Source organism: Camponotus vicinus, unplaced genomic scaffold, assembly GCF_025532165.1.
Source record: "Camponotus vicinus isolate PSW18456_S1 unplaced genomic scaffold, iyCamVici1.0 SCAF_8, whole genome shotgun sequence".
Classification (NCBI taxonomy): Eukaryota; Metazoa; Arthropoda; class Insecta; order Hymenoptera; family Formicidae; genus Camponotus; species Camponotus vicinus.
Window position 1 is genome coordinate 6,245,369 of NW_028141980.1, and position 23,429 is coordinate 6,268,797.

The 23,429-nt window shown below is 36.1% G+C and overlaps 1 pseudogene; it reads left to right on the plus strand.

Moving 5' to 3' along the window:
• Positions 1-1,295: 1,295 nt before the first annotated feature.
• LOC145975842 (uncharacterized) lies at positions 1,296-2,412 on the plus strand (annotated as a pseudogene).
• Positions 2,413-23,429: the final 21,017 nt, after the last annotated feature.

The window sequence follows — 23,429 nt, forward strand, 5'->3', positions numbered from 1 at the left end:
CAGCTTGTTATAAATAAGTAGCAAGAATTCCAAGTCCCAGCAACTGAAAATAATAATCAAATAATATTTGGCCGTATGAAAAATTAACTTAACAAAAATATACTAAAAAAAATCAATCTATACAAAAATCTATTATCATTATGAAAGTTTGATTGATCAAAATTACTATATTAAAAAGGTTTAATATTTTATAAATGTATATAATTATATAGGAATAAAAGAAATCAAATAGTAAAAGAAGTATAATAAATCAAATATTAATATATTAAATTTCAACAATAAATATATTAAATTAAATAATAATTACTAAACAATAACTAAATAATAAAGAAATGTCAAGAAATTATTATGAATAAAATTTTATACGTAACTCTTTGCTGCATGCAGAATAATAAGTCACCCTATAAACATAGCCTCCACTTGGTTGTCCACCGGGTGTCCCAATATTTTCATCACCTAACGAAAACGCTATACGGAAAAATAAAAATATATTTATTAATAAAATTCCTTAGAAATATATTTCAATAACAAACTACAAATATGCCTCCTCAAATATATAATCAACAGACTACATCTATCGAAATTTATACACGAGACCTCAATAGGTAGTAGTACGTGAAAGTGAGAGAGACCGCACTATCGGGTGACTCGCGCGAGTGAGAGAGACAGCGCTATACGTAATACCATATGTAAAAATTAATAAGAATTAAACCGCGAAACAAGCTCGGACAGACTTGTCATCCTCATTATTAGTATAAATACATATGTAGTTATTAATAAAATTTAAAAGATAATGCATTAAAATACTAAAGGTACATAATATTATACATGAATACATATATTATATATATATATATATATATGTAAAGAGAATATACTCTCTTTAAATTAGCGCGCCTAGTATGCTCTGCACGCGCTTCTATGACACCTGTTAGATGTCTCGTCGAGTATAGAAGTAATCGACAGCGAGGTAGAGAGAAGGATAGGGAGATATAGACAGATAGAAGAATTATAAGAAAGGGCACGTGCTAGGATAAGTTATATGAAGATAATTAATTGTTACAAACAGTATAGTAGATTAAAGCAGGGTTGTGAAAGAGAGACGAATAATTGACCTTAATTGTCGTTTCTCTTATTTACAGGTAACTTGTAAATTTTGTACTTATAGTGTAAATAGTAATATCAGTTATAATATAAATCTCTTATTTACAGAGAAACTAATTTGGTTTATTTATTCCGACGATCATAACTTCTGATATAAAGAAACATTAGAAAACGACAACTTTCGTCACAAAATGAAATTAAAATTTGAGTTTAGAGCGGTGGCTTCCCCAAAGGATAGTAAAACTACAGTGGTAGCCATAACCTCAATTGTTACAGAACAAGGAGAAAAATATGCTATACCAGATGAACTCATCTATGCAGATTTTCATGAGGAATTAAAAAATACGGAGGCTTTCAAAAAGATAAGAGAGTCATTAGGAAAAAGGCATGACGAGTTGAAAATATGGATAACACTGTCAGAAAAATTGCAAAAAATATATTTGGATGATGAAGGAAATATCCAGTTTGGAGGAAAATATTTAAAACAAATATTTCAAGAGAATATTAAAGAACACTCAGACTTGACAAAGATACTGGAAAAATTAATTGAAAAATCAGAAAAGGAAGAAGAGAAAAAAAAACTTAAAACATATTGTAGATAAATTTGTACTAGAAAAATTTAAGTATAAAACATCTAATGTTAGACAATGGTTAGACACATTTGAGAAAGAATGTGCAAGATTTAAAATAGAAAAAGATGAAACCAAAATCGAATTATTGAGATTATTTTTGGATGGGACGTGCCAAGACTGGTACACTTCTACAGTAATAAAAGGAGAGCATGAAAACGATTGGCATGGATGGAAACAGGTATTAATAGAAACCTTTTCAGGAAAAGGATGGAGTAGCAGAACATATGCTCATTATTTTAAGTACAAAGAAGGTTCACTAGTACAATATGCGATAAAGAAAGAACGACTTTTATTAGAAATAAATAAGGACATGGACGCTGATACAATGATAGATAGAATTGCATTTGGTTTGCCAGAATTTATTAGAGAGAAAATTGACAGGGATGAAATGAAAAATACAAAAGATGTAATTAATGAATTACAAAAGCTCGAAGGAATAACAGAAAAGAAAAAAATATTTAAAAAAGAAGGTAAACCAGAACACAAAGCTAGAAATGAAGAAAAAAAACCATGCAAGACATGTGAGGATATGGGTAAAGATGTAAGATACCATTCAGAAGAGAAATGCTGGTTTAAGCTAGAAGAAAAAGAAAAACCCAAAGCTATAGGAAGCAATTCAGTAATAGAAGTAGATCTAAGTACAAAAAAACAAAAAAACGAATAGTCACACCATTGATCAAACTTAAGATGCTAGTTGAGAATAAGATAGAGATAATGGGAACATATGATCCAGGTTCTCAGGTCTCCTTAATAAACTCGAAGTGGATAAAGATAAGAGATAATAAAGAAGATGTAAACAAAATACTCTTAAAGTCTGTCAATGGTGTGAATCATACAAATGGATTGGTAAGAATAAGAATAAAAATATTTAATATAGAAAAAGAAGTAGACGTATACATAGTCGAAAGAGAAGATTTCGAAGATTTCATAATAGGATTAGATTTAATTCCCATGTTCAAGTTGAGGTTGAATGAAGATTTAGAAGTTTCTCAGAAAATAGAAAAAGAGATAGAAAAACCAAAGATAATTTTAAGTGAAATAAAGAGTGAAGCTATAAATTGTTCGGTTAATTTTAATGAACATGTGGAAACAGACGAATTCCAAACAAAGATAGAACATTTAAATAAAAATAAAAAGATTAAGATAGAAAAATTAATAGATAACAACAAATCAGTGTTTGCAAAAGACAAATACGATATTGGAACTGTTAATGAGTATGAAGCTAGAATTGATTTAATAGTGGAGAAACACTGCAGTAAAAGACCATATAGATGTAATATAAATGACAAAAAAGAAATAGAAAAACAAATAGCCAAACTACTAGAGAAGAATTTAATCGAAGAATCTTATAGTCCTTTTGCTGCACCTGTCACGCTAGCATATAAGAAAAACGAAGGAAAGACACGTATGTGCATAGACTTCAGAGACTTAAACAAAAACGTTGTTCCCCAAGCACAACCATTTCCTTTAATAGATGATATAATAATAAGAGCCAGAAACTGTAAATATTTCACGACTCTGGACATAAACTCAGCTTTTTGGTCAATACCATTAAGAATTGAAGATAGAAGAAAAACGGGATTTGTAACGCAAGATGGTCACTTTCAGTGGACATGTCTACCGTTTGGCTTAAAAACATCTCCAGCTATATTTCAACGAATTCTGAGTAACATACTGAGAAAACATGGACTAATCGAATTCTCAGTAAACTATATAGACGATATCCTAATTCACTCACCGACGTTTGAAGAACATCTAGATCACATTGAAAAAGTATTAGATGCAATAAAAAAAGAAGGATTTAGGTTAAAATTTAAGAAATGTATGTTTGCTGCTAGTTCAGTTAGATATTTAGGACATGTAATAGGAGAAAACACAGTTACACCATTAAAAGATAACATAACATCAATAAAAAATTTTCCAACTCCTACCACGCAAAAGCAGATCAGACAATTTCTGGGAAAAATAAACTTTTACCATGAATATATAGAAAAGAACTCAATATTATTAGATCCACTGCATCAACTATTAAGGAAGAATGTAAAATTTATATGGACAGAGGATTGCGAAAAAGCTTTCGGAAAGATAAAAGAAATGCTATGTGCCCAACCAGTGTTAGAGATATTCTGTGAGTGTGAGAGATATTTATACAGATGCATCACTTGAAGGCATAGGCGCAATATTAAAACAAATACAAGATGATGGAAAAGAAAAACCGGTGGCCTACTTCTCAAAGAAACTTAATGAAACACAAAAAAAAAGAAAGCAATATATCTTGAATGTTTAGCTATAAAAGAGGCAATAAAGTACTGGCAACACTGGTTGATAGGGAGATACTTCGAAATACACTCGGATCACAAACCACTAGAAAATATGAATATAAGAGCACGAACAGACGAAGAATTAGGCGATCTAACCCACTACCTATCTCAATACGATTTTAAAATTATATACATCCCAGGGAAAGATAATACAGAAGCGGACTGCTTAAGCAGAAACCCTGTGCTAGAATCAAATATAGAAGAAGAAGAAGACTTATTGAAAACGGTAAATCTTATTGAGATAGATGAAATAAAATTAGATCAGAGGAATAACACATTATTACAACATAAGAAAGAAAAATTAATAAAGAAGAATGGAATATATTATAAAAAAGTAAGAAAAAGAGAAAAAATCATATTATCTGAAAAGTTCAGTATTGAGTTAATTAAGAAAATACACAAGGAATGGTGTCACACAGGGATAACACAAACAAGAATGAAAGTAGACCCATATTATACTGCTAAAAATTTAATGGAGAATATAAAAAAAATATGTAAAGAATGTGACATTTGTATTAAGAATAAATCAAGAGGACAACACAAATTCGGCTCAATGTCACAATTAGGACCAGCAACTGAAGCTTTCGAAATTATGTCCATAGATACAATTGGAGGATTTGGAAGCACCAGATCGACAAAAAAATATATACATTTACTCGTCGATCATTTCACGAGATATGCGTTTATTTTAACATCAAAAACTCAAAACGCCAATGATTTTATAAAATTAGTCCAAACTGTGCTAGAAATAGAAAAGATCGGAACAATCTTAACGGATCAATACCCTGGAATAAATTCAAGAGAATTTAAAAATTATTTAAAAAAAAAAGAAGTGCAATTAATTTTTACTGCAATAAATGCACCATTTTCTAACGGTTTGAATGAAAGACTAAATCAGACGCTAGTAAACAAAATAAGATGTAAAATAAACAAAGAGGAGAAGAAGAGAGCATGGACATCGATAGCAAGAGAATGTGTGAACAAGTATAACAGACTAGAACATACAATCACAGGATTTACACCAGAATATCTATTACATGGCACAGACACCAGCAACATACCAGAAGAATTAAGAAGAAAGAAAAACGGAAAAGACTGGATAAAAGATAAGAAGTTAGCACTGGAACGAACACTGAGATCACACAAGTATAATAAAAGTATATTTGACAGAAATAGAAAACACCATGAAATCAACGTGGGAGATATGGTATTCATAGAGAATGGGAACAAACTCAATAGGAAAAAGCTAGAAGAACTAAGAATCGGACCATTCACAATAGAGAAAAAAATTTCAAACTCAATTTATAAAATAAAAACTGAAAAAAGAAATCAAAATACAAGTCTGTTCCATGTGACAAAATTGATTCCAATGTTAGAAGATGAGGATGATTGAAAATTTGTGCGATTTTCATCTCGAAGAGGGGAGATGTAAAGAGAATATACTCTCTTTAAATTAGCGCGCCTAGTATGCTCTGCACGCGCTTCTATGACACCTGTTAGATGTCTCGTCGAGTATAGAAGTAATCGACAGCGAGGTAGAGAGAAGGATAGGGAGATATAGACAGATAGAAGAATTATAAGAAAGGGCACGTGCTAGGATAAGTTATATGAAGATAATTAATTGTTACAAACAGTATAGTAGATTAAAGCAGGGTTGTGAAAGAGAGACGAATAATTGACCTTAATTGTCGTTTCTCTTATTTACAGGTAACTTGTAAATTTTGTACTTATAGTGTAAATAGTAATATCAGTTATAATATAAATCTCTTATTTAAAGAGAAATTAATTTGGTTTATTTATTCCGACGATCATAACTTCTGATATAAAGAAACATTAGATATATATATATAATATATATTTTATAAATATATGATATAATTAAATAAAACCTTTAATTCATTAATTAACTTATCAAAATAATAAACTTACCAAATAAACTTCCGAAATAATTCGCACAGATTCCTCAAAATCCTTTCAATGCTGCATATTCTTATATGGTTTAAGCCTGTCTGTTGTCCATGAATAATCCATTGGTCCATATCCCTTCCAACGTATATATATATTATATATGCAACCTAGACAAATAAGAAAAATTCAAATAATAACACGTTTAAACTCTAAGCATAAGAACATAATAATTAATACATTATAAAAATCTCTTTTCATATACGTATATTCTATATAGTTATTCAAATAAAACTTCACTACATAATAATAAATTATATAAAATCTAATTTCTTATCCACCCATTATTGCCAAATAATACATATATTTTTCATTTTGATTATTAATTGCAAAATTTTATATACAATTAAAATATAATGAGTAAGCAAAGATAACCAAATAATAAACCATTTTCATTATGTGAAAGCTCAACATTATATATATATATATTTAATAAATGACCGAAAGTTGTCAAGTCAAGCGCATTCAAAATAATATTAAAATATTTCAAAATATCCAAAACTTATCCGCAATTAGAGGTGCATAGAGTTAATAAGTCATGGCCAGATGATCCTATGTGAGTATTTTAATCCGCTCCGACAATAGTCTAATAAACGTTCTATATTGTCGATTAAAATACAGCCAAGCTATAAATGATATGCACCCTCGAATATCTTCTGTATAGAATGCCGTTTTACAAAATATCTGAAAAATATAATAACTATATAAGACAAATATATTAAATTATTTAAATTATTAATAATTATAAATAATAAAGATTCTGATTTAATAAAACCAATAATGCAAAATAAAGCTCATAACTCTTTACTGTGTGCAGAATTATAAATCTATATAACTACTAAATAAATTTTGTTATAACAAAACTTTACACATATATAACACACATGAAATATAAAGTTTAAATAATAATAATACAAGGTAATAAATATACATATTAATAATAATAATGAATGTATGGTCTTGTAAAATTCATTATGCATGATTTTATTATTGAGACGAATAATAAGTCTCCTTATAAGAGCACAAGGCTAAGTCCAGCGTACCGCGTTATCTCCCCTATTACTTTGTTATCTCCCCTAATGTTTTCGACGTCCGTGCCGAGTCTTAATGCGAAAGGGACTCGCGAATATATAATGTATGAATATTATAAGGAGCGCCTTCTTATTGCAAGAGTAATAAATCATTACGAAATTATAAATTATAAAAGAATATATATATATTATATAATAAATTAATCCATATCATTAACTAACAAGATCCAACAGTAATACATTTTTTAGCAAACTTTCAAGCCTTCAAAAGGGAAATAACAATATGTATAATACATATTTAATTAATAAAATAATGAAGATAAAATTTTTAACAATTACATTTATTAACTTTTACAAACAATATATATAAGTATATATATATATATTCTATACAATTAACAAGTAAGGAATATATGAATAAATTATAACGAATGAAATTATTAAATCGACCAATAAAGCGTTATAAATTCACTCACCAAAAGATAAGCGACCCTCCGAGCTTCATCCGGTGCAGCTGCACATGAGCTCACTCAGCGATAAGATAAGGCCTGGCGCGACTGCCTGGCGCGACTGCCTGGCACGGCGAACACCTGCATCCGGTGATAAAACAGCTCGCCACATCCTTTGTTCCAAGAGCTGAATAATGAAAGAATAATTAATACACTTTTATATTATAATGTAACACAATTATTATTAACAACTATCTAGACCATGCACCTATATGCACATACATATATATATATATATATCATATAATTATTATATAGCAAATTGTAATTATAATGGTTTATAACACCAGAATTTGTTTATAACATTGTTAACTAAAACTATATAATTAATATAAAGAAAGTTAAAAATCAATTCTAAACGGAACATGCTAGAACGATCATTCACACTTCTATTGAAAGAGGTTGAGATTCTATATTAAAAAATATATGCATGCAAATTATTAAAATTCTGGTGACTAAAAACCTATTATAAAAGCCTTACCTTTTGTAAAATGAATTAACGAGCTCGATGCATGGACAATACTGACAGCTCCGTCGTCCCCACTATCCCCACGCAAGAGCGCGGCCACTACGTCATAGCGCGCTCGAAGAAGAAGGACAGCTATAGCGGCAAGCGGCGGTCGAGCCGCCTACGCCCGGGAGCGCCGCATTCTCCTACCACTGCGGATAGCCGGCACGGAGTAGGGACCAGAGGGTACCTCAGGGAGCGCAGCTCAGTCTTCCGCGCATTTGACCAGGAGCTCTCTGAAGAACAAGAACAGTAGCAGTCACGAACCATTTAAAATCGAAATAAAGACTTAGTCTCAAAACATTATTCGACTTAAAAACTTAGTCGCGAGAGCTGTAAGACAGTAGTATACTTGAACAATAAAAGTGTTTTATTTGAACATCATCACGGTCTTCTGCCATTTATTTACTACCGGCTCCTTCGACTCTCCTGCCAAGGCATCACTGAGGTCGACAGTCCACAGCGGAGGTTCGACGAGCACTTCCAACCGCAGTACTTTTGGGTAAGTACTCGTTTTAATTATTCAATATTTTCCTTTTCATCTCTCGTGATCTGCAACCATCAACCGAATATTATTATTATTTTTGCATGACATATTGAAGAATTTTATTATACATAATAGTCAACAACTTACCTTCATACAATTCCAATGTCTTCTCCTTCCGATAACACGAGTACGTTGATTGCCTTTGAACGTTAAACGCTCAGTCTGTCTTTGGTTTTATCCACAAGAGTGAATTGTCGCTTTCGACTTGTCAATCGATGTGCATTGGGTAGTCTACTCTACCCCTCTGCCGTTTCCGCGAAGAATTTTCTTTAGAGGAAATTTCTTTACGGACTCTGTGCCGCTGTGACGTGACGTCTTGCACATCGAAACTCGTCGTAGAGCATGGGAGCTCTTTAAGGACCGACTGACACATAGTATGATAACTCTGGTTTAGTATCATATATTAGAAGAATTATTTAATAATAATAAAACTAAACCAGTAGGTACGGTATCCATCTGATATTCAAACATTCCTACACCCCCTTCCTTACCACGTCACTGCATGTGAGGTAATTAACTAATAATTTTCTCTCATAATAAATGAGGAGTCGCGATTTCAGAATCTGTCCTGTCTCTTTCTCTAAACCGGTTACGAAACTTTAGATTTACGCGGTACATTCTTTTTTGACAGGTGACCCCTCGAAATTTCCATCGTAAGTATTAGATGCCGCGAAATAATTTCAAATTATCCTTTCAATAAAACAAATTTTAAAACTTAAATTATTTCGATAATAGATGGTTAGCGCCCGACGACCAGACCCAATAACTCGCCGCGAATTCCCTCTGCAAAACGCAGGCGTAACTCGCAGAGAACTATTCAGACAGCGGTTATTACGAGACCGCCCCTCTATCGCACGGCAATTATTTGTAGATAGGGATAATATCCCTTCTAGTATTTTACGCGCCGCCAACGATCGCGAAGATACTTTCTTTGATTTGTCCTTCGCTCCTTTGCCTCCTGAATTAAACCCCGAAACCAACAACGGTAACCCCTCAGCGATACCAGCAGGCGAAGAATCGAGTGAAGAAGAGGACCTTCCGCTGACAGACGAGGACTCTGATCACCTTAGCGATTGCCCAACAGTCGTGTACGATTTGGATAACCCAACGGTCAGAATTCCCCCAGCACTTCTCCTAGCTTTCGAGAGAAACGGAGAAATAAGAAGAACTCGAGACCAACAAGTCCAGACTGTGCCATCGCCAAGCCCTCCACAAACACCTGATTCATTTTCTGGTTATTCTACCCCGAATTACTCTCCGGTCGCTCTTGGGGAGATAGACCCAGAACCGATAGACATCTCTCCAGCCGAAGAGAGCTTCGCGGATTTTGAAACTAACCAAATTTTAGATTACTTAGATAGTGAGGAGTTCTTGGGAACGGTAGACGACATATATCATTCATAGTTTAATTTCGCCAAAATTACCTTATAAACTAATGTAAAAGAACGAGGAAGGATAAAATAAATAAAAGGAAAAAATAGAGATTTATAATATAATAAATCTGCATATTTATTTGTCAATCCTAAAATACCTCCGAAAAGAAGCGTCCTATAGATCCTAATCTCTCGGCGTCCCAGGGTATAGCCGGCTTAGCAGGTTGCCCTGAAAAAGAAATAGAGAGATATAATATTGTTCGTCCCTGCACGGTGCGCCCTGCAGAATCGTTGAATAAACGATCGAATAGGACGTAACATGCGCTCCCTGAGGTACCCTCTGGTCCCTACTCCGTGCCGGCTATCCGCAGTGGTAGGAGAATGCGGCGCTCCCGGGCGTAGGCGGCTCGACCGCCGCTTGCCGCTATAGCTGTCCTTCTTCTTCGAGCGCGCTATGACGTAGTGGCCGCGCTCTTGCGTGGGGATAGTGGGGACGACGGAGCTGTCAGTATTGTCCATGCATCGAGCTCGTTAATTCATTTTACAAAGGTAAGGCTTTTACAATAGGTTTTTAGTCACCAGAATTTTAATAATTTGCATGCATATATTTTTTAATATAGAATCTCAACCTCTTTCAATAGAAGTGTGAATGATCGTTCTAGCATGTTCCGTTTAGAATTGATTTTTAACTTTCTTTATATTAATTATATAGTTTTAGTTAACAATGTTATAAACAAATTCTGGTGTTATAAACCATTATAATTACAATTTGCTATATAATAATTATACGATATATGTATATATGTATGTGCTGTTACGTCCCCAGTTCCTCAGGACTGGTCTGGAAGTCTTACTTTCCCAGTTGGACGCAATTAATCTCTCAATTTGTTTTAGGGCAACCTGCTAGGCCGGCTATACCCTGGGACGCCGAGAGATTGAAGGTCTATTGTGCTTAGAGAGGATTCTAGGTGGAGAGTGAATAAACATTCATACTAAATTTTATAAGTTTATTTTGTTTTGTTCAAAGTATATATATATATTTTTATTTTACAAATTTGAATATCCTTTTATTCCTCCCTCGGGTAACCGTACAATTCTGGTAGAAAGTAAGAATATTCGATGTTTATGGTTGAGATGGGTCTTTCTGGGGAAGCTAGGGAAATCTCTAAGGGCTCAAAGGGGTCTGGGTCTTCATATGCCACGGGGGAATAGCTAGGAGGACTATATAGGCTGTTTTCCTCGGGATAGTAGTTGTATAGGGGTACGGTGTCAAGATGTTGGAATGTCCCCGAGATGGAAGCAGTCGCTGGACTCTGACTCCAATCCACTGAAGGTCCGGGGATGGATGCCTGGTCGGAGTTTAGCGAGATGGTTGAACAGTTGCTTCTATCTTCGGTAATTCTTTCTACTAGATTGGAGGGAGAATATTGATTATGTGGGACTGGGATAATTTCGTGGCTTTCTTCCTCAATAGTGATTATGGGGATAGGTGACTGAGGTTCTAAGTCGATGATCTCGGGAACTGGTGCAATAATTTCATTCTCAAGAGTGATGATAGGGAAGAAGGTACGTCGCGTTTGCCTATTTCGTCTCACACGGCGTAGAATATTTCGACGGGTATTGAAGTTACCTTGTCTCACTCGGACCATCTGTCGTTTAATTAACCAATTATAAACCTGTCTATTTAGTATTTAAGACTTTGGTGATTTTGAAGTCACTTACTTTTGTGTAAAGTTGAATTTAAGAATACCCGATACTTGTTAATAAAAAAAAGAAAAAAGGAATTCCATATGAATGTTCAATTTATAATTGTTATCCCGAGTATAGTCAGATAGATGTCCCTAAAGTTGATAGAAGTATAGACCGGCAGAAATAGAAAGATTAGTATAAAAAATTTTATTGTTGGTAACGTTGACTCCCGAAAATTACCGACCGTCGGTAATGTAGATTTCTGTTTTACCGACCGATGGTTAGCGGCACTTTCTGTTTTACCGACCGATGGTAAGTTAGATTTCTGTTTTACCGACCGATGGTTAGCGTCACTTTCTGTTTTACCGACCGATGGTAAGTTATCGACCGATGGTAAGTTATCGACTGATGGTAAGTTATCGACCGATGGTAAGTTTTGATTGACGACTATTGGAAAAATTACCAACTGATGGTAAATTAGGATTATCGAGAATTTATTTGTTTGAAATGTTAATGTGTTATCTTGGTTTCAAAAAGATTCTTATTTTATTTTGATTCTCTGAAAATCGAAAGAGGATTCGAGGAAAAATCAGGAGTTTGGATACGCTGACAAGGTATCCACCTATCATACGGCTGGCTTAGTATTAACCTCGTAAGGTTAGGTTATAATTGCAAGTAGTGATAATGATTCAAATTGTTGTAAACTAAGCCAGTGTATTGTCTCTAAATCCTGGGATGTATCTCGTATTTTGAAGTTAAGGCTAAATTCAATCCAAGATCAAAAGGTCAACTTCTATCATTGGGATAAATCCCTCAAGATAATTGCCTATTAATCGAAAACTGTATTTTCGCCTACTCGGACGTCGATTGACAGGAGGCCGCTTATTTTTTCTATTGCCTCACCAGCTCTAGGTTGAGAAACAACCTCTATCATGGGAATAAATTCCTCAAGATAATTATTTTTCCACCGAGCCAGACTTGGGTTCGACCTGCCGCTGCAGTTTCGCACTCGCTCACTGTCTATCGCGTCGTCTTATCAAAGAGATAAGTCCCAGATAAATTTTCCAATTGGAAATATTTACTAAGTTGAATAACTGGATTAAGGAATACGGGTAATCAAAGGTAAGGTTCCCGTATTGTCGCGCACTGATTCACTGAGTTTAGTTGTTAGTAGAAATTAAAGGTTAGATTAATGACAAGTGGCCGGATATTTACCAGTGTCTGAAATGTCCTAGTGTGTGAAGGCTGCTTCCCTTCACTAGGCTGATGAGTGGATGCTGCTTCCTTCCGCTGGATACCGTCTACCTCGGTGACAGTTCGGGATGGAGGTTGCAGTCCAGGAGTTCGATTGAGAAACTCAATGTTCAATAGTCACTGAATTTATTAACTGAATACACGTACAAAATCTCGGAGATATAAGTATTAACTGTGAAGATCGTTGGGCAAAATGCCAAGTTATCACTGTAAATATCGTTGGGCCAAATGCCAGTTATTAACTGTTGAAAACGTTGGGCAAAATGCCAAGTTATCACTGTAAATATCGTTGGGCCAAATGCCGGAGGTAGTTGAATGTTGAAGATCGTTGGGCCAAATGCCAAGTTAACACTGTAAATATCGTTGGGCCAAATGCGAGGAGGACCGCTCTGCACGGGTTTATATAGTCGTCAGTCCCAGTTTTGCACACGGTCCCAATAGTAGGAGATGCGCTTCTCCGTGGAGGGAGTCGAGCAGTGATTGGTTCCCTCCTCTGCTTCTGGCTGCGCGCGCCTCGAAAGATGCGTCCGCCTCGAGGGATGTGCCGCGTTGTCAACGGGTGATTGGTTTTCTCTGACGTGATTGTTGCGCAATGATTTGGGATTGGCTCCCGCTGACGTGACGGATGCGCGCGCCTCGGAAGATGCGCGCGCCTCGGCGTGGGCGGCGCGGTCGCTCATTGGTTCCCTTCTCCGGGCTGGTTGCGCGCGCCGCTGGCACAAGCGTGGGGAAGATGCGCGCGCTGCTGGGCGTTGCCGCAGGAATTGGGCGTAATGTGGGCGTAGTTTAATTTGTAGATGGTGGGACTCTTCAGAATTGAAGTGGGGGTGACGGAGCGGTCAGTATAGAATCGGCTATACTGGTTACATTGTATTTTGACACATAAGTTTTATAATAATTATTAGACCATCAGAATTTCTTTGCATATATTTTCTAATGTAGTTTTTTAAGCTCTAGCTGTAGAAATGTCAACGGAGTTTCTAGCATGCTCCGTTCGAATGTTCATTTTTGTCTCTATTATGGAAAATGCTTTTAAATATTGTTAATAAATTCTGACATCATAATTATTATAATTACAATTATTTTAACACATAAGTATTTATGCGGTGGGATATAAGTATATAAAGACTATAAATTATTTCAGTAAATGGTGCAACAATTTTTATTCTTTGGTTTTATTTTTAATATTTATATCTATTAGGTTCTTGAATAAAAATTATTGCATGTACTTAATATTAATGTTTAACAATAAGTTAATTATTTCGTTATGTTGCGCAATGTTCTCTTGAACGGATTTTTTGTGGATTAATATATAAATGGAAGTTATTGCATACGCTTAATAACAATAAATTCATTTGTTACTTAATGATAATTAATTATTTCATCATGTTGCGTAATGTTGTGCAATAATATTCGAGCGGAATATTCCATAGTCTTAGTTTGGAATGTGATGATGACTCATAATATCGCATACGGAAAATTATATTTTAAAACTTCGTTTATAAAATTAGTAGTATTGGAGTTTTCATAATTATGTATACATGTGTCGGTCTGACTTTTTATGCTCCTTAAGGGAAAATTGTCATAAGATTTTTATTTATAGTATTTTTCGAGTTAATCTGGAATCAATGATTTTTGATATAATTTAGGCCCCGAAATAATTAGATATACATGTAGTCGGTGCCGAGACATGTTCAAAAATATATATATATGTATATAAAGTCTTTTGGTTTTTGATTTGTAAAATTTCTTGTGTATCAGGATTACATATTAATGAAAGAGGTATTCTCTTATATGTCGGTAAAGTTAGTATCATCGCTACCCCAGAGATGGCGCTGCCCTCTGTCGGTAATGTGGGTACGGACAGTATTCACTGTCGGTAAGGTAGGAAATGACTTTATCCTCAGTCGGTAACGTCGGTAACTGTGTTATCATGGGTCGGTAATTTTTCTGTCGGTAACTTTTGCTCGGTCGGTAAGGTAGAAAACTTCCTTATCGACCGTCGGTAATTTTTCTGTTGGTAACATTTGCTCGTTCGGTAAGGTAGAAAACTTCCTTATCGACCGTCGGTAACTTTTCTGTCGGTAACTTTTACTCTGTCGGTAAAGTAGGTAATTTTTATGCGGATGATACTATATGTGGGCAAATACTTAAAATTATTTCTGTCAGTCCTAAGTGAGGTTATGTTATGTATAGCTAGCTTCTTAACAAAGAAAGATTATTTTCGGAGATATTGACTATAGTATATCGTGCGGCGGAATGATATTGATGTACTATAAGTATTGGTGATATTACATTGCGCGGTGAGATTTTATAATAAGAAATATTGGTGACAATAGATGGCGTGATGGAATTTTAATTAACAATATTAATTTATATTAACAATAATATGTTACTCGGTGGGATTAAGATTTATATGTTCGTTGGTAGAATTACAGTTTAAATATTATAGAGGCAATTTTTGCGTGTTTAAATAAAAATAAAAATTTTGTTGCGGGACGTAACAGGATATATATATATATATGTATAGTTCCTAATAGATAAAGTATTTAAGTTTATTGGTGAAACAAGGATTGAGATGATCCATTTTCTTTTATTGTTTAATTTAATAATCTTTCCTCTAAAATTTCTGGATCATTAGGATCAACCGTTATTTCAGCCACTCCATAATCTATCTTCAGTGTGATAGAATTTACAGACAGGCCTATAGTTTGCCTGTAAGTTCTTTCTTCTCCCTTTTTAACGATCATGTCTACAAATTGACTATAGGCTTTAAAACATTTAGTGCATTCAAGAAGGGGTCGTATTTCATGACAATTACTCCCGCAATTAGCACACTGATTCGTTGGCACATTGCCATATTGGAATGTGTGTGAATATTGCGTCAAGACCCTGTTATAAGTTGCAGGGTTGTAGCAATCCGTACATATAAGATGAGGACTGTTAGCGGTTAGGACATCATGTGTCATTATAACCACGCATTTTACGTTAAGGCTGTTGAAGAGGGAGTAGTCTAGTAGTGGGTGAGCAGGTCGCTTAAGTTTGGAAAGCGGGCACATTTTATGCGTATATGCCTTGTCTGTGAGTCCTGCAAAAAGCAAAAGCAGTTAGGTTACTTATGTCCCTTCCCTGATTTTTTTCAAATATTGCTCTTTCTAAATAGGAATATACGCATTCCTGGCATTGAAGGATGGGACGAACAGTTTCCAGGGTGGATTGACAGTAATTACACTTAGCAAGATTTATATCTCCCGAAGTTACCCAGTGGCAAACAATTAAATCAGGCTTGACTCTTAATTGTCGAAGTTTATAACATGCGCAACACATGCGGCTAGGAGTGCGAGTTTTTCCGGTATATCTTTTGTAAAAAATTACTTTTCTGCATTTTGCCTCATGCATGTTGGGGAAGTGGGACAATAATTCATGGATTGGGTGATTGCAACAGGGATTGCTTGCGTTATTCATGTTGCCTTGCTCTAGCAAATTCTCTTTTTCGTTCTTCTTCCAGATAATTTAGGAAGCACGGCCTGCAATCAATTATGGGAGTTATGAGAGACACTTTACGATTACATAAACAGCATTTAGAAGGACTAATATGAGGAAAATTTTCTGATATGCTGTGATAATTTATGTGGACTAATTCATGATCCGCGTGTATTTTACATATAGAGCAGTAATAAAGGCCATTTTCCAGAGAGTAATATCCATCGAATTCTTCGTGCACAGTACAGTTCAGGGTGTCGGAATATGTATCCGATAGCATATTAACTCTTCAATTCTTCAAGGTAGGGAGGTTGGGGGATTCTCTTCATTTATTGAGAGAAAGGTTGGGTGAGTCTCTCGGAATATTTGAGCGATATTCCTAGTACAGGTGGAGCAGGTGTGTAGGGGTCGTATTATGGTGATGGGTCGTTGACAGTACGAACAGATCGTTCTATAAGGGTGTGGAGCGATAGAAATAATATGGGAGTCTATTGGAAAGAAAAACCTTTGGTTACAGGGAGTATGTAGCATACAATAACATGCACAGCAATAATGGTTGTGATTATTTAGATTGAGATAACCATGCAATTTGATGCATACAGCATTAAGAGAAAGCTGAGACATTATGAAGCATTGTTCAGTGTAAGCAAATAGGATATGGACATAAGTTCAACAATACCTCGAGTGCAGATGAGACACTGATCTAAAGGTCTTTGTGTGACAAGTGTTCGGAAGCAATGTGCACAATGAGGATCGATATGGCGTGGTCCCGGAGAGAGAAAGTGTAGAGATACTAGAGGCAATCGTACTCTAATAGACAATACGTAGTGATAGCAAAGTTCACATAGATAGACGTTCAAGGGATCATACCGATATCCTCTGAATTCTACACAGCAGGCTGTGCCGGTAAATGGCATCCCCTTATAACGTAGGAGTCCTGTCGTATACGTTTAAGACTAAGGGGTAACTATAACTATTGATAGAAGTTGAGGTGTTGTGTAGAAGTTCTAAGAATTCGTGCGCTGTTAGTGTACAGGAGATGCACTTGTCAAGAGAATTGGTCTCGATGACCGTTGTGCCACAAGCTGAGCAATGGTCATTACGCACGATGTGACTATTCACAAAGAAGTGTCTCCGCAAGGGCCGGTATTGTTGCTTAATAATATTGGTACGGAGTCTATCGTAACACTCCTTACACAAGTTCGTTTCGTCTAAGAGACAAAGAGCTCCTGTTATATGGACACAATGGCCGAAGAAGAAGGATTCCTCTATTCGATTTGAAATGGTTGCGTCCAATCTCGGCTGTGTAGGCCTTCTGTGCCAAAGCATCTGTAACAAAGGACTCTGATTATTACCTCATCCCGGCTGGGGATGTGCTAGTTTGATCTTGTTGGTGTGTACTATTCGGGTTTGGTTTCCTGTTCTAATTTTAACATTACTTGGGGGTAAAAGTTCGATTATTTCGTGAGGACCGGTATACTGGTCAGCAAGTTTTCCTTTTCGTGGCTCTTTTAATAAAAAGACATGGTTGCCTTTCTCAAATTGTTGTAAATTCAAATTGCGATCATAGTATCGCTTACTCCGTTCTTTAGCTAGTGTGAGGTTTTGCTTAGCTTGTGTTTGTAAATCGTTTATCTTGTTAAAGAGATTAACAATATAATCACGGTATGTGGGTTCGATATTTTCTTCGATGATGGGGTGTGCAGAGGGTAGTCGTGCTATTCGGCCAAATACTAGCTCATAGGGTGAGTATCTCGTGCCTTCATGTACACTGGTGTTGTACGAGAACATCGCAAGTTTAATGTATTCATCCCAATTTGTCTCCTTATCAACCTGAGTTTTTAGATATTCTGTTAGGACATGATGTGATCGTTCAAGTGATCCATTAGACTGTGGATGATAGGCAGTGGTCCTAAAATGTTGAATGCGAAATTTCCTTGTTAACTGTCGCATTAAGGCGGATAAAAAATTTGTTCCTTGATCGGTTAATATTGCGCGAGGGGTACCGTATATACAGATAAATTCTTTAGTGAAGGCGTCTGCGATTGTTAACGATGTGGCCTCCTTTAATGGCACGGCGGTAGAATATTTTGTTAGTAAATCCTGCATGGTCAGTATGTACTGATTGTTGCTCACTGTTAGGGGAAGAGGTCCCATAATATCCAGGGATACTTTATCGAAAGCAGCGCCGGGGGTATCCGTTATAACCATGGGTTGCTTGGTTTTTACTCTAGTTAGTTTCTTTAATTGACACTCCCGACAGGTTCTAATGAATTCCTGAATATCCTTTTTCATTGTTTTCCAGCAGTAACGAGATCTAAGGCGGTTATAGGTCTTCGTTACACCTTTATGTCCTCCATGAGCTGAGGCATGATTTTCCAAAATTAGAGATTGACGTTTTTCGATTTCAGGCGTTTGAATTAAATTTAAGCATATCGTTATATTAATGGGTAATTCCTGTAGATATCTTTTGAGTTGGTTAAGGATGTATGACCATGGAAGGTCGTCGAAGCGTTCGGTCTTACTAAGACTTATGGAAGAGAGTCCAAGTTCAGTAATGACATCCACTAAAGAGTGTAGACAGTTTTTAAGATTCTGGGCTTCTATAAGGGTATGATAGTCGTATTTGATGGGGAGGGCAATTAACGTGTTTCCTTTTACAGTACATACCCTGGCCCTTTCGAATGCCAATCCTTCATATTTGGGGAGTAAATTGGCTTCTTGATATGATTTTGCGCCATTGTCATAAGCTGTCCCGTTCTGGTAAATAAATATTGTGTGATTATCTTTCTGTTGGAGTAAATCCTCTCTAACTTCTCGCACTAAGGCTCGACTCCATGGTGGAAGAGCTGGTGGATTCAGTTGTTGTGGGTTTGACTGATACGGTACAATGTCGGATTCTATTATTTCAGTATAATCCGTATCATCGCTGTCTTCAGAGTCAGTAATTTCTTCGATTGTGATTCCATAACTGTTATTTTCTTGTTCGACAGAATAATTTTGATAATCTTCTGCTGGTTGACGCTCTACGGGGGCCGAAGTCTCGGCGGTTTTTTGATAGTTTCCCATGTCTTCCTGATTAGGTCTTGCATTTTGACCTTCAGGTGTACTAGATTTTCCCTTTGGCCTTTGAGGCCTATACGAAAATATGGATTCGTCGGATGAATATTCTCCTTCATCAATGAGGAATAACGGAATAGCCACGTCGACGGGTGGATTTCTGGATAAGGCATCAGCGTTATAATTTAGAGTTCCTTTTTTATATTGTATTTCATACTGATATTCAGAGAGTTTCATTCTCCACTTCCATAATCTTGAAGAAGGATCCTTGATGGAGTGTAGCCACACTAATGGTTTATGGTCAGTTACTATAGTGAATATTCTTCCGTATAAATAAGGTCTAAAATGATTTACACAATAAATGATAGCTAAACATTCTTTCTCTATTGTAGAATAATTTTGTTCGGCGGAATTTAGAATTCGAGACGTGTAGGCAACGGGTAGATCTTTCCCTATTATTCCTTGACTGAGCACTCCTCCGACCGCATATCCAGATGCATCGGTGGTTAGAATAAATGGATTAGTAAAGTCGGGATATTGTAAAATAGGCTCAGAGCATAGTGAATTCCTTAGAATATCGAATGCTTCTGCTTGTTTGTCCTGCCAATCGAATTTCTTATCCTTTTTTAAGAGATCAGTTAATGGTTTTGCGACTTTGGAAAAATTTGGAATAAATCTTCTATAATATCCGGCTAGTCCTAGGAATTGTTTGATGTTTTTCGGATTCTTCGGAGTAGGAAAATTCATTATTGCCTTTATCTTAGCGGGGTCAGGCTTGACTCCGTCAGATCCAATTATATGTCCTAGATACATAACTTCACGTCGTAAGAATTCGCATTTATCTGGTTGTAATTTTAAATTTGCAGCTCTTAATCTCTGCATTAATTTTTCGAACTTGCTTTCGTGTTCTTGCAATGATCGTGCATATACGACAATATCATCCATGTAGACAAATAATTCATTTCCCTGAAGTCCGGATAGAACGTTATCCATCAATCTTTGAAATGTTGCAGGAGCATTTTTTAATCCAAATGGCATTCGTTTGAATTGGTAATGTCCGTAAGGTGTAGAGAAAGCAGTTTTATGGGCATCTTTTGATGCCATAGATATTTGGTGGAAACCGGAAGCTAAGTCCAGTACTGAAAAATATTTTGCAGATCCAAGTTGATCTAATATATCCGTTATATTTGGAAGAGGATAGGCATCGCCTATTGTTTTTTCATTGAGATTTCGATAATCGATAACCATTCGCCACCTTTTATTCCCTAGGGAATCTGGCTTTTTCGGAACTATCCATAAAGGAGAGTTGTAAGGGGAAGTAGAAGGTCTTATTAAATCAGAAGATAATAATTCATTTACTTGTTTATTAATTTCTTCCTTATGTACAGGAGGAAATCTATATTGTTTCGTGTGGACAGGCATTTCATTAATAGTAGGAATAGGATGCTGAGCGGCGTTTGTCGCTTGGAGATGTTCACCGGGAAGGTGAAATCTGTCGGAGTGTTTGAAAACTAGTAGTCGAACATTTTCTGATTCCTCGGAATTCAGATGTTCGAGGCGTAGAAGGTTTATGACATCAACAGTTCTATCTGTTGGTGTTGATAATGCCTGGTTAAAGTAAATGGGATTATCTATGGCTTTGACGAATTCCACTCGGGGTTCGTCTAGTCCAGCGAGATTGTTGGAGTTAAAAGTTCTGATTAATCCTCTGGGAAGCCCTTGGGTTCCCGTGGGATTCTCTGTTATTTCATGAGTATCATAATCTTGCAATTCTATGAATGGAATATTAAGGGTCAATTCTTCCTCGGAAGTATTGAATATAGGCATATGGACTTTTCCATTATTATTGGTGACGATAGCTTCCCCGAAGTATATGCCCTCGGCAAGGGTATGACGAGGTACATATCCGATTTGTTTTTCTGGATTGGTAATATGAAAAGAACAGGGAGTGACAGTTCTTTCTTTAAGACATATTGTACTTGAGTTTGAGAATGGAATTCTCATATCTTCATACTGTATAAAGTTGTCTCTATAGTTGACTATAACAGCTCGTTCCTTCAGGAACTTGTTGCCTAATATTCCATCTTGTAAGAATCCTATTGAATCAGATATGACATAAAATTCAGATAGTTTTCCAAGTACGGATAGGGAAACAGCTCCTAGTGTAACGATAGTTTCAGAAGCTATTCCTTGCAGACATAAAGGATTAGTTTTGTCGAGAGTAACGTTTGGATTTAAACATTTTTGTTTAATAAGGTTTAGTCCAGATCCAGAATCAATCATAAATTTGCAATCTGCTATTAGATCTGGAGAGGATAACGTTACTGTGGGCAATTCTGTAGATGGTTGTCTGTCGTTTATTTGGCAGATTCGGAAATTTGTGTGGGAGTTTCCTGTGGTGTTATTATATTGACTTTCTTTTGAATGTGGTAAGTCGGACGTCCTGGTTGCGGGTCGTTCCGGCGGACGTCGGTTCTCATCGGAACGCCTTGCGCGTTTCCCGAAGTACCGGGTTGTTGGTTCCCTTCTTGAGCTCTTCTGTAAGCTAACTTCCGACATTCTTCTATAAGATGTCCAGGAGTTTTACAATAGCGACAGATTTTGGTCTGATAACTTTGTTGAGGCTGTCCAGCAATTAATTTAACTGGAGATGCGGGGAAAGGTGGTTGTGAGGTTGTATGTCCATTGTTGGGATGGTAACGGTTGTTAGTGTTGTTGCTCATAGGATTTTGGCGAGCTGCATTGCTGACGTTATTGGGGAGGTCAGCACGGGGTTGAAAATTTGGGCGGAAGAGAGTGCGCTTCCGAATGTTTTCAGCTTCAATAGTTTTGGATAATTGTATGGCTGTGCTAATGCTTTCCTCGAAGGTCCTCGGATGTTCGAGTTTTACGCGTACTAATAGGTCAGATGGAAGTCCGTTGATAAAGCTGTTCATAGTGGTTGCTTCGATGGCGTCCTTTCTTCGTTCTCCTATGTTTCCGGATAAATCAGATTCTCCATCTATTATTGCGGTACGTAGTTCTTGCACTCTGCTTATATAATCAAAAATATTTTCATTTTGTTTCATGTATATGTTAGCTAGTTCTCCTCGGTATTGGTCGACGGATTTATTTGGTCCAAAAATTAATTTTAATCGTTTCGTTAGCTCGAAAACGGTGTGACATTCTACCCCTTCTATGGCAGAATATGCATGTCCCTGCAGTTTATTAATAATAAGCTGCACTAAATGATATTCATGATATGCGGGTATTAAATCGAGAGCGCGTTCGCAAATTTTACTGAAGTGGAAAACGGACATTTTATGGCCATCAAATTTAGGTATTGTGTCGATAGCATCTTTAAGGCGTATCGGAGATGGTTGGTCCGCGATATCAAAATGTTGGGATGTCGGTTGAGAAAATGTTCGTTCTTCATGTGGAACATATCTTTCTTCTCTTTGCGAGGTCTCTAGATTCATGAGCCTTGAATTAATCCTCTCAATATAATTGGTAATCGTTTGCATAGAAGCCATTAATTGTTCTACAGCTGGTTGTTCTTGGTTTGCGGCCATTTCCTTTCGATTCATTTCTTCTTGCATTTTTATCAGATGTTCGTTTTTGACTTGCAAGGCCTCAGCCTGTTCTTTTAACTGTTTCTCCTTTTCGTTTACCTTTTGCATGAGGATTTCGGTTTCCTCTGCTGTATATTGTTTCCTTGTAGCCCCTGTGGCTACAGAGCTCGTCGAGCTTGATCGAGTCTGCATAATGGATTTAGATACTTTATAAAAATTTATTCGTCAAACACTTAATTTCCTCTCAGAAGCTTAGATCCTTTCTGGCAAAATCCCACCGCTGCCACCAAAATTTAATGTTTGTTACGTCCTATTCGATCATTTATTCAACGATTCTGCAGGGCGCACCGTGCAGGGACGAACAATGTTATATCTCTCTATTTCTTTTTCAGGGCAACCTGC